Source organism: Protopterus annectens, chromosome 2.part1, assembly GCF_019279795.1.
Source record: "Protopterus annectens isolate FY-2018-M chromosome 2.part1, PAN1.0, whole genome shotgun sequence".
Lineage (NCBI taxonomy): Eukaryota > Metazoa > Chordata > Ceratodontiformes > Protopteridae > Protopterus > Protopterus annectens.
Genome location: NC_056729.1, coordinates 1,990,059,335 through 1,990,071,401, shown reverse-complemented (window position 1 = coordinate 1,990,071,401; position 12,067 = coordinate 1,990,059,335).

The window sequence follows — 12,067 nt, the reverse complement described above, 5'->3', positions numbered from 1 at the left end:
TCCTTTGCATACAGAGCAAAAGCAATATTTTATCTAAAGTCATGAAAACAATTTTTTTTTATTCTGAATAGTTTTGACAAAGAACATGCAGTGGGTTACATTTTCATTACTCAGTTAAGCTTTTTTCTTTCATATTTCAATATTATAAAAACTTGGATTCACCACAGATCACTTTACGTCACAGAGTAGTAGCATTCCTATTGTGTAATGATGCAAAAACACTATTTTGATTTTGAGAACGACTTGTCCTAGAAGGAAGTTTTTAAAAGTTCTGTGTCTCAGTTTATGAAGCAGTGCTTCCCTTGGGTATGTTCACAACACAAAAGTAAGGAGAAGGTATTTCAAATAATTTAAAGGAGACACATACTCCACTTTATTCTGACTGTCTGCTGATACACCCATTTTATAGAAAAAAGTAGCAATGCATGTAATACCAGAATCATTTTTTTGAGATTATTCAATATGAGTCCTGAAATTCCCAAAAAGTATGTGCACTCCTCAGAACATAAAAGCATGAAACACACGCATGCATCTAAAGGACATTTTTTGAGGGGCAAGCCCTTCTGCACATTTGATGTTGTGGTTGTACCCCTCCCCCCAACTCTCCCAGTACTTATACATACTAACTATATGATGTACCTTGACGATTCTCCAAGATACAGAGATTTTTGTGTTACTATATATTTTTCTCTAATTAGACTAAAATAATCACTGTTCTGAGGATCGCACTTACACTTTTTAAACGCAGAAGGAGAACCCTCATCAGACAGCATTTCACTTCTAAATTCTTTAACCAGAAATAACAGTTATAAATAAAGGTGTAATAAAAAGAATATCTCACAGAAATTGGCTGGTTTGAACTGAACCAAGATTATTTTGTGTGACGACAGCATCATGGATTTGGTTTTAATTGTAGGATAACCTAAAAGAAACTCACTTCCAGCTATACAAAAGCATAACTCTCTGACAGGAAATAGCTTTCTGAAACAGCCAAAATTTTCATCTTGGGGAATCTGTGCTTATGATACAAATCAGACAGATGTAGCAGATAAGAACATGGCTCACCAAGCAGGTGATTCAATCCACGTGGAATATGACAGACAATATAGCTTATGTTCTAGAGATAATACTACATAAGGTCCTAGTAAAGGACCCCATTTGCTACCACCATTCCAGACAGTTTCAAATATCGAAAGCTTCTTGTTGCCAATAACTGCATCAGTCAAAACAAATATAACAAGTCAATAGAAGTTTTAAGGATTAAATCTGTGGTGGTGGTGCTGCGGTAGCGTTGTCGCCTCACAGTAAGACGCTGACCGGTTCGACTCTCAGCTAGAGCGTCTTCTGCGTGGAGGCATGCGTGAATGGGCATACCTTCGTTGAAGGTTGTGCGTTAGGGCTGGCAACTCAGCATGCAAAAATCAACTGCCAATCATTAGCAGACAGGAGTTCCGCTATGGTGACCCCTAACCGTGAAAAGCCAAAAGACACAACAACACAACAATAGAAGTTTTAAGGATTATATTAGAAGAATCATATCAGGGAACACTTATATGAAATAAGCAGACATGGCAGTAGGAATGCTTTATATAAGCATATTTGTAACACTGGTATTGAACACTTTTAAGTTTTTAGTTTTGGAATTATTGAATGTAGGAGCTAGGAGAGGTGATATTAAAACCAAAACAGGATGCTTAGAAGTTAAATGGATGTTAATTTTGCAATCTGACAAAAGGAAAGGACTAAATGAGTATATACCTTTAAAACTCTTGCTGAGGTCATGTGACTTGACCAGCTGATTTTGAACTTTCCTGACTGTATTTAAGCACTGTTTGTTAGTTTGTTTTTAGATCTGATGAAGCACCTTTGGTGTGAAAATGCTCATCTATTATATTTTTTATTGTTTTTATTTTTGAAATTAAATGAGTGTTTTATACAGTGCTGTGTTAGCTGGTTCTTTTGTTTTACTTGCTGCTTTTGAATTTGTTACTGAACCAGCCTTTGGTGGTGCTGCGGTAGCATTGTCGCCTCACAATAAGACGTTGTCCTATTCGATTCTCAGCTAGAGCATCTTCTGTGTGGAGACATGCGTGAATGGGCGTACCTTCGTTGAAGGTTGTGCGTCAGGGATGGCAACTCAGCATGTAAAAAATCTACTGCCAATCATTAGCGGACCGGAGTTCCGCTGTGGCAACCCCTAACCAGGAAAAGCCAAAAGACACGACAACAACAACAACTGAACCAGCCTTTACCTGCTCAGTTTGATTCTGTTTCCCCGTTATATTAGAACTTTATTATCTGAAGAATAGTAAACAAAGAAAATAAAATGGGCAGTACATTCCCACTGTAGAAGAAGAACAGTGAAATGTATGGTAAACTTCCAGAGCCCATGCTAGAAAGACATACTTAAGTTAATCTTATGAGGCACTAAGTGTTAAAGCAAAAAAATAAATGCAGTTACGTAAATGCCTGCCGCAGATCCAACAATGTATAAAAAATATCACAGAAATGTTCAAAAGGATCATTTTTAAAGTCCTTCTTTATTTATTTATTTTAAATTTGTTGTATTTTACTGTGAAAGTCTAACCGGGCAAAGCCTGTTTTCAGTTTATAGTATACATCCTTGATAAAAGTATGTTTCAGTAAAGAAAAACTATTTTGACACTCATTCTAAGCTGTAGCTGAATCATATAGTGCCAGCTGTCAATCCCTTATATGGCATTCCACTCCTCGGGTCTTTGATTGAAGGAGAAAAAAGTTCACTTCCTCCTTGGTCTGGCAATTTAAGCCAGATCCCTGACCTCTCAGCTCTTCAGCTGGGCAGAAAAAAAAAGAAAGACTTCTACTTTTAAACTGTAGCAAGCAGATTGTTACATTTGTATTTGTAGCAAGTGGCTTACTATAGCTTTAGCAATTGGCTTACTATACCTTATCACACAACACAGTGCTTCAGAAATGCCAGTACAGAAAAGACTGCAGGAACTACACTTCCCGATCATGCCCCCTAACAACTTGTACCCAGTGTGCTGGCCCAGTTGCCCTACCTCTACCACACTTCTGCAACCATTCAGCAGATTGTAGATCAGTTTACAGTGTACAAAGTGTATCGTATCGGAGGCAATTTTATGTATGACAATCAGACAAGTGGGCTATCCGTCATGATGGACAGGGGTTATAGAAACGTGTCAACATCCTCTCCCTCTGCCACCATTACATAAGGAGTACACCAAGGCTCGGTGCTATCTCTAATTTTTTTCTTAATTCATATCAAATAACTACCACTTGCTTGCCCTAAATTACCAATTATTCTTTATGCAGATGATATGGTCTTCTATAGAGCTGGCACATCTCTTTTACAAATCAAGAACCAATTACAACAAGACATGTCAGCTCTCAGCTCCTGGATGTTTTTCAGAACCTCACAAAACTCCACAGAGTCCCAGATGACTGGACTATTTTCCACAACCATGTCAAGCAGTGGAAAATGTTAGACACAGCCCTCAATTTCCAGCATTTTACTCAAACAACTAAACCAGAAATCAATAAACTGTTTTTAAGACTATGAAAATCTCAAAATTCTCTCACTTTTTAAGCCCCCCCCCCACACACACACATATAAGATCAGCCAAAGGCAAGAACATTCTACTTTCAGAGCTGAAATATGACTTACCAATATCAAACGTGTAGCCTCTTTGTACTTTACTGAGTAATTTTTTTCCCTAAGCATCATATGAACAAGGGTTTTTTAGGTCATATTTTGTCTACAAGTGTCTAAACAAATGCCTTTAACAACAGATGCAATAACCTAAACACACTATTCTAATAGTTTTAGGGGGAACAGCTGAAAATGATAGTTAGATTTATTAAGTGCTTGGGGGTAGCCTTTTGAGGACTGTGTCCATGTTTAAGCGCTAGGTGTCCGGGGGGGGGGGGGTAGCTAGCACTAAGAGCTTTTGAGTCCAAAATGGAATTTACTGACTACACCCCTGACCAATAATTGCTAGTGTCTCCAACATAAACTTCAACACTCATCAAACAACAGCTAACAGCATCTGCATGTTCATTAACCTATCCCCCAAACATGAGCATAACTGCATCCCATTAAAAAAGCCAAGTGGCTTCCAATCTCAGACTGGATAGCTTTCTTCCTGGGCTCACCTATCTTTAAATTGCTACATCTACAAACCGCCCCATGATTCATTAGGAGGCCATATTAATGACATCCACCAGACTGTGCATTCAGATTGCTCCCTTCTCCCACCACTAATCTGCATATCTGACAAAGCAACCTATCCAGCTTTTACAATACATCCTCTCTTCTCACCCCAAGAATCTCAGGATCTATCTCAGACGAAATTAAATCCTCTCAGTCATTTCAATCTTATAGACGTGACCTTAGAAACTATCTTATTAAACTATCAAGCTGCAAATATTACCAAACTGGTTCAGTTACATTATAAGCCTCTCCTCCTCCCTCTTACTCCTCTTTTATCAAAACCAACCCCCCAATCATTTTCCCTCTCTTTAGTCATATCTTTTCTGCCCTGAGTACTTTGCCTCACAACTCACTACCTCCATCTCGACCATCATGCTCCTTCAATTACCTCCTCTTCCTCTTACCCACTCATTTATTCATCTCTGTCCCATAACTGCTCACACCCTTTACATAAATTCTGTCTTCATCTTTCATTACCCTAAGTTTCCACACTCCATTGGAACATGGTTCTACAAATTACTTGTTTTAATCTGCAAATGTGCACTATGTAAGGCATTGTAATTTTATATTATTTCATTTTTGTATTCTATGTCTTTGAGCTAGGCTGAACCTGAAAATCATCAGCTGGGATCATCGTTCTATCATGGTTACCAAATTGAACAAAAATAAAATTATATACATACATACATATGCATGTATATATAAATATATAAATATATAAACAGAAATGAACACACACACACATATATATATATATATATATATATATATATATATGTGTGTGTGTGTGTGTGTGTGTGTGTGTGTGTGTGTGTGTGCATATATATATATATATATATATATATATATATATATATACACATATATAAATATATATCTATATCTATATATATATATATATATATATATATATATATAGGTTCATAGGTTCATAGGTTTATACTAGGCTATCTGCCCTAAGGCATTTATAAGCCTAGCCTAAATTATTGTGGCTTACGCCACCCCTTATATGAAAAATACTGTGCCCATTAGTTTGTTGTGCCTCTGTCCAGCAGTGACCCAGAGATGATTCCCGGGGTAAACCTACGATCTCCCATCCACAGGTCTAGATTTCTCTTGAACAGAGTCAGCGAGGTGCTCTGCCTCACATGGACCGGGATTTTATTCCACAGCATAGGGAGTCTCTGAGTGATAAATCTATCCCTCCAGCACGTCCTATTTATATCCGTGCTAAGGTTTAAGTCGCTTGCTCTAGTGGTTTTGGTGGATTTGGATTTTTGAGGTGGAGCATGTCCATTAATTCCGGGTTGGACATGGCCTTGTATGTCAGGCACATGTCACCTCTGAGCAGACGGTATGCGACTGAATAGAGCTGGAGTTTCTTCAATCTGGCAGCATATGACAGATTTTGGAGTCCCTTTATCCTTTTGGTGAGGAACTTTTGGGGTCTCTCCAATTGCTGCAGATGTCGGGTGAGATACATCCCGAATGGGGCATTGTACTCGATCATTGGTCTGATAAGTGAAGAGTACAGGGGAACAATGACCTCACTAGATCTGGATGTGAATCCCTTCATGATCAGGTGGGCAACGTAGAAGGTCTTTCTAACCACTTTAGCAATGTGAGTGTCAAAAGAAAGGCCACTGTCAACCTGGGTCCCCAGGTCCCTGATAACCTCTTCTGTGCTTAGTGGATTGCCACCTATATGGTAGCTTGGGGTTACCTTGTTTTTCCCGAAGGGTATGACTATACATTTTTGGCGTTTAACTTCAGGCCATGGCTCTGGCACCAGCTATCTGTTTCCGTGAGTCCCTTCTGAAGGATATCAGTGTCCGATGCACTTTCCACTATGGCGCCCAGTTTGCAGTCATCTGCAAACTTTGTCAGCCAAAGTCCTCCCATGTTGGTCTGTACTTCTGAGAAGTAGATGCCAAACAATAGGGTGCCAAGGACCGAGCCCTGTGGGACACCACTTGTGACCGGCTTGGAGTCTGACACAGCGCCAGCAACTCTAACCCTGTGGGTTCTGTCCTTAAGCCAGTTTGCAACCCATCTTGTGACATATGGGTTTACATTTAAGCTGGTAAGTTTTTCTACAATACCCGAGTGGGGTATTGTGTCGAAAGCCTTTGCAAGGTCAAGGTAGGCTGTATGGACTGCCTTTCCCTCATCAATGGCCTTGGTGACTATTTCGAAGAAGTCGACCAAGTTCAAAAGGCATGATCTTCCCTTGACAAAGCCAAACTGGGTCGGGTCCAATGTCTGCAAGTCCCCTATATCTTTGTTTATGAGCTCCATTATGATCCTCTCCATAGCTTTGCAGACTAGACTTGTTAAGCTTATGGGGCGGTAATTACCAGGGTCCGTAGAGGTGCCACCTTTGTGGAGTGGGACCACAGTTGCCGTACGCCACTCCTTGGGCACGTATCCTGTGGTAAGGCTGAGATTAAACAGCTGCCTTATGTGCGGGTTTAATTCCTCATTTAGCTCGTGTAGCACACAGCCGGGGACACCATCCGGTCCCATTGATGCTGTGTTTTTAGCTTTAGAGAGAGCAGCTTTCACCTGCGCATTTGAGATGTCCGGGAGGCTACACTCGGCTGGGATAGTTATCTCTCCTTTAGGGGGGGGAGGGGGGTGAAGTTTGCACTGAACCTGTCTGCCAGTATGTTGGCAATGTCTGTGGGTTCAGTGATTTTGTATCATTTTGGACTAATTCTGAGCATATCTGTGAGTTTCCACCCAGGTTCCTAACATAGCTGAAAAAGGCCTTATGATTGTCCTTTGAATCCATGGCAATTTTTCTCTCAAAATTGGCCTTAGTTGATTTTATGAGTGCTCGTAATTTTTACTAATAATGATCAGGGTGACTTCCCTTTTATGGATTTTGTTCTATCATGTAATAGCTTTCTCCTCTTATTGTAAAGTTTGTTAATGGCTGGGGTCCACCAGACTGGACGTTTGCCCTTTGTGGAAAGAGTCTTGGTTTTATTTGGGATTGCCTGATCCATGCAGTCCTGGAGGTGTTCATAGAAGGCATTTGTAAGGGCTTCCGCAGCTTGGGTTGTGGTTTCCTCTGACTCAGGGGCCTTGAAGGATACCACACCAGTCTTGAGTAGTGTGAAGTTTGCTTTAGAGAAGTTCTTCACTATGGTCTTTTTGTTTGGGGTGGGGCGGGATGTGGATTTCCAGTGAGATTAGTTTATGATCAGATCTCACCAATGAGGGATATACTTCGGTGTGGAGCATTTTGTCCCCATGTTTGTGACAATGAGATCTAGTATATTTTCTCCTCTCGTGGGAACAGTGACTAGCTGTTCCATGGCATTTGAATTTATGAACTCCAGGAACCGTTGGGCTAGAAAGTTAGGGCTTGAGTAATGTTCCCAGTCTATATTCGGGTAGTTGAAGTCACCCAATATGATGGTGTTTGAAGATACATTTATACCCTCCAGTGTCTTCAGGAAGGCTGTGTGGGGTTCCTGAGTTTGAGAGGGTGGCCTGTAGCATGCTACAATTTGTAGAGCAGTTTTGCCTATTGTTAGTTGCACCTGGATGGTTTCCGAAGCTTCATGCGTTGCCACCAACCTGGAGGTGTGAGTATCCTTTATGAATATGGATACACCCCTCCTTTTGTGGAGTGGTCCGGGTTTTGGGGCCGGAATGCATGATATGAGGTAAAACCTAATAGTGCCGGGGTGCTCTCAGGAGCCTTGAACCAGGTTTCAATTACAGCACAGACATCGATGTTCTCCATACTGAGAAGGGCCTCGAGCGTGCATTTTGAGATTTAGACTTCTGGCATTGAGCAGCATTACCCTCAATTTCTTCCCATTTTGTTTTCTAGGGTGGTAGGTTTAGAATTTGAGCCTTGCCTAAAAAGGCACTATGGGGTGGCAAGAGCCTTAGCCAATATCCGAATCCCAGGGGTGACAGGTGCAAGCCGTCCCTTGAAGCAGCGTGGCTTGTCAAGCATGTCATCCCAGGCAGACAGACACTGGATCCCCTTTGAATGACACCAGACATTAAGCCAATTGTTAAAGCTGATCATCTTGTCTCTATATTGTGGCATCATTCTTGGTGAAGGAAGGATACTGCTCAGGGTTAGGGTCATACCTGCCTGGGCTACATAATCAGAGAGCTCCTCTATGTCTCTTTTCATGCAGTCCAGGGAGGTGCGTCTCAGGTCGTTCACACCAGCATGGACAATGACTGTGTCATATTTGTACTTGCTGTGGAGTGACCCGAGTGCTTGTGTTATGTGGCGGATTCTAGCGCCCGATAGGCAGCTTACTGTGACCCTCTCCTTGTTCAGCCTGGTGAGTGGGACGTCAGTGTGTCTGACTATGGAGTCACCTATGACAAGTATGTTTGGTGTTGTATTTGGCCTTAAGGGCTGTGACTGCTTTGCACACTGCTTTTGTGGTTTATGTGTTGCTTTTGGGGTGTCTTGAGGTAGCAGTTGTTTGGGTGTCTGCTTTGGAGGCCTCTGCTGTTTAGGTAAATTTTTACTCAGAGCCTCGAGTATGTCTTTGTGTGTTTATGTGTTTGATTCAGTGGAGTGGTAGCATTATGTGAGGCTGGTTTTGTGGTGTGTGTAGTTGCCTTCTCCTCCTGTCTGGTCTTGCCAGTCCTGAGTTGAGAGAGCTCAGCCTCCAGTTTGGCTAAATAGCTGCATCTCTCGCAAGTATTTGTGTTATGTGGGTATATATATATATATATATATATATATATATATATATATATATATATATATATATATATATACACACACACACACACACACACACACACATATATGTATATATATATATATATATATATATATATATATATATATATATATATATATGGGTCCACGACAGATGAACAAAACGCCAGATCACCGACGACCGCATCGCCGAGAAGACATCGCTGACAGCAGACATCCCCGACAATGTTAAGTCAAGGTAATACAGAACAGAACAAATTTCTGTTCCCATAATAGACACAAAAAACACATTAAAATGTGTATAGCACCCCCCTGCACCCCCCATGTGTGGGGCGCACACCCCTACTTAAATATACCAACTCCAAGATCGCATCCAATCCAGTTATCACACTAACAGTGGCATCTAGTGGCATACATAACCCATAGCACTTTATTTTAACCTGTTTAAATACATATTATAACTTTAATTTTATATAGCTGTATTCAGTAACAATTTCAAAGCAAAAATTCAGCAATGGCTATAAATTAGTATCGAAAAACAATTTGCTCTTGTATTAGTAAACAAACATTGCCATTCTTAAAAGTAAAGATCTAAAATTATATAAATTGTAAACAGAACATATAATCAAAGCAACAGTGCCATCTATTGAAGTGTGTGAATAACAGCAGTGTCAAAAGGAGCAATTGTGTTATGACAGTAATGGTGGTGCGTAGTGGATTACATAACTCATAGCACAACTTAATTTCCACCTGACTCATATAAAGCATCTAAAGTCAAAATCCATAATTTTTATTTTTCTTGACTAGGCAATAGGGCCAATGATGTTTATGCAGACTCTACTGAACCAGTTTTTCTATACCAATAAAGTTAAGCCTTACCTGCTGATGAGTTTGAATGTATTTAAAAAGAGGAATTCTATCTCCTTTACACCTTATGACACTCAGATATAGTGAGAGATATAGTCCTTATGAGCTCCTGCTTTCTGTCCTGTATTAAACAATGTACATAAACATATTGCCATATACACTACAATGTACCCATTCAGTAATATTTTCCCTAATATCAAAAGCCATATTAGTATTTACAACAAAGATGTGTCTAGTTTTATAAACATACTAACATTGGACATAGTTTGTACAATTGTAGCTGTACATATTACCCAATAAATGCTGTTTTCAGATTTTAACCAAGGGCTTCTTGTAGCAAGGACTCTTTCACATCAAAAATAAAACACATTCATCTGGTAATGATATACTAAACAAAGGATCATTCTTTAATAAGTACCAATGTGTCTAGTGGTTACCTGATTTAATTTCTAAGTGGTGCAGAACCACTTGTTACAGTTTGTCCAGTTCTAAATTCTCTTTCATTTTTCTTAAACAAATCCAAATAAATGACAATTATTTTATTATATAATCTAAGTTTCAAGTTATTTGCTAAGTCATGGGCTTCTTTTTCAAAGAATTCAGAAGTACTATAAATTATTTTTAGCCCAATATATTGGGACTTGGATAGATTTTTCAGGATGTGTTTTGGGTAATAGATAGTATTACGTAACAAATAATTCATTGTCAGAGGTTTCTTGTATAAAGAGGTGTGTAATGAGTCATCCAATAATTTGGTGACAGTAACATCTAAATGATTAATGGTATATATGATAAACTGAGCCAAAAAAGTATGTTGTATCATTTTCATTAAAATATTGCACAAATGCCTTTAACTAGGCCACATCTCCTTTCCATACAACCTACACAGCATCCAAAAATGTATGCCACATTAGTGGAATCATAAATTGATTAATTAATTCATGTTCCAAAAACAAAACATGAATAAATAAGCATAGGTCAGAGTAAAAACAATCCCCATTGCAAATCTTCTTACGTTAAATATGAAGATATCATTCACCTCTAAAATAAAATAGGTCCATCTCAGGCACAAAAGCAATCATTCATTCAAGAAATTTGTAAAATGATCATCATATATCTTAGTAATGTCTAACAAAATATTAATCCCATCCTGATGCCGGATGCTAGTGTACAGTGTTTGTACATCCATCATACAATTAAAAGTTGCATTCCCAATCTAAAGGTCATCAATCAGTTTTTAAGAGGCAATGGCATCTTTAATTCTCAGAGTAACATTTGTTAGTAGTGCTTGAGATACAACTCTAAAAATTCTAACAATGGTTTGGTTAAATACCCTCATCATGATACTGGGTGGGTTATCCACAGTTTTATGGATCTGAGTAATATATAAAATGTCTGTGGTCTAGGTGAATGACCACTCAAGTCCTTATGCATTCTACCTGTTATGATATCCTTATTCATTCTTACTCAATCAAGAGTCAATAACAATTTTGAAATCCATCACTGGATTAACATGCATTTTCACATAATATATTAATGGCAGTTGGCGCAGAGAGCTGTTTTTTTCTGTGATATAGGGTTTGATTATCTCACTCCTCATTTGTCTGCTGGGTGGCTGTGAGCAAGTCACTTAACCAGACATTACTCCCACATCACTCCTTAAAAGGGATTGTGTGTCCAGTGGACCTATCTGGTAAACAAGTAGGATTATTATTCCTGTATAGCCCTTCCTGAAAACATTGTTCTGAGTTGCTGACAATAATAGCACCATATAATGTTATGACCTTTAAATTTAAGAATAGTAATGTTTGGTTATTAATAGAAAAGCATATTGGATTTTAATAATTTACGGCATCAAAAAGAGCGACATAGTCACTATTGAATTTTTACTTTGAAAGTGTTATTGAAAGCAATTATTTCTATATTTATTGAATTAATTAATTTATTTATTTAAAACAAACGTTATTTACCAAACCATCATGGCAGTATCACAGAATATATCAAACCGATATCAACTGTATCATTAAGTAATTTCAGAGGGTCACAACATTGTATCCTACGTTTCAACTACAATAAAAGTGTAAATTACAAAAATAAATGCAGAGAAAAAATTATAACAAAAGTATTTACTAATTGGGACATCATTTCTTCTTTGCTATCGTTTATAAAGTTCAATCATTAACTTTCAGGGAAACAAACTGGTAATAGAGAAGAATGAAAAGTTATTGAACACATATTGGATGCAAACCAGAGAACATCAAATCAAGCTGATA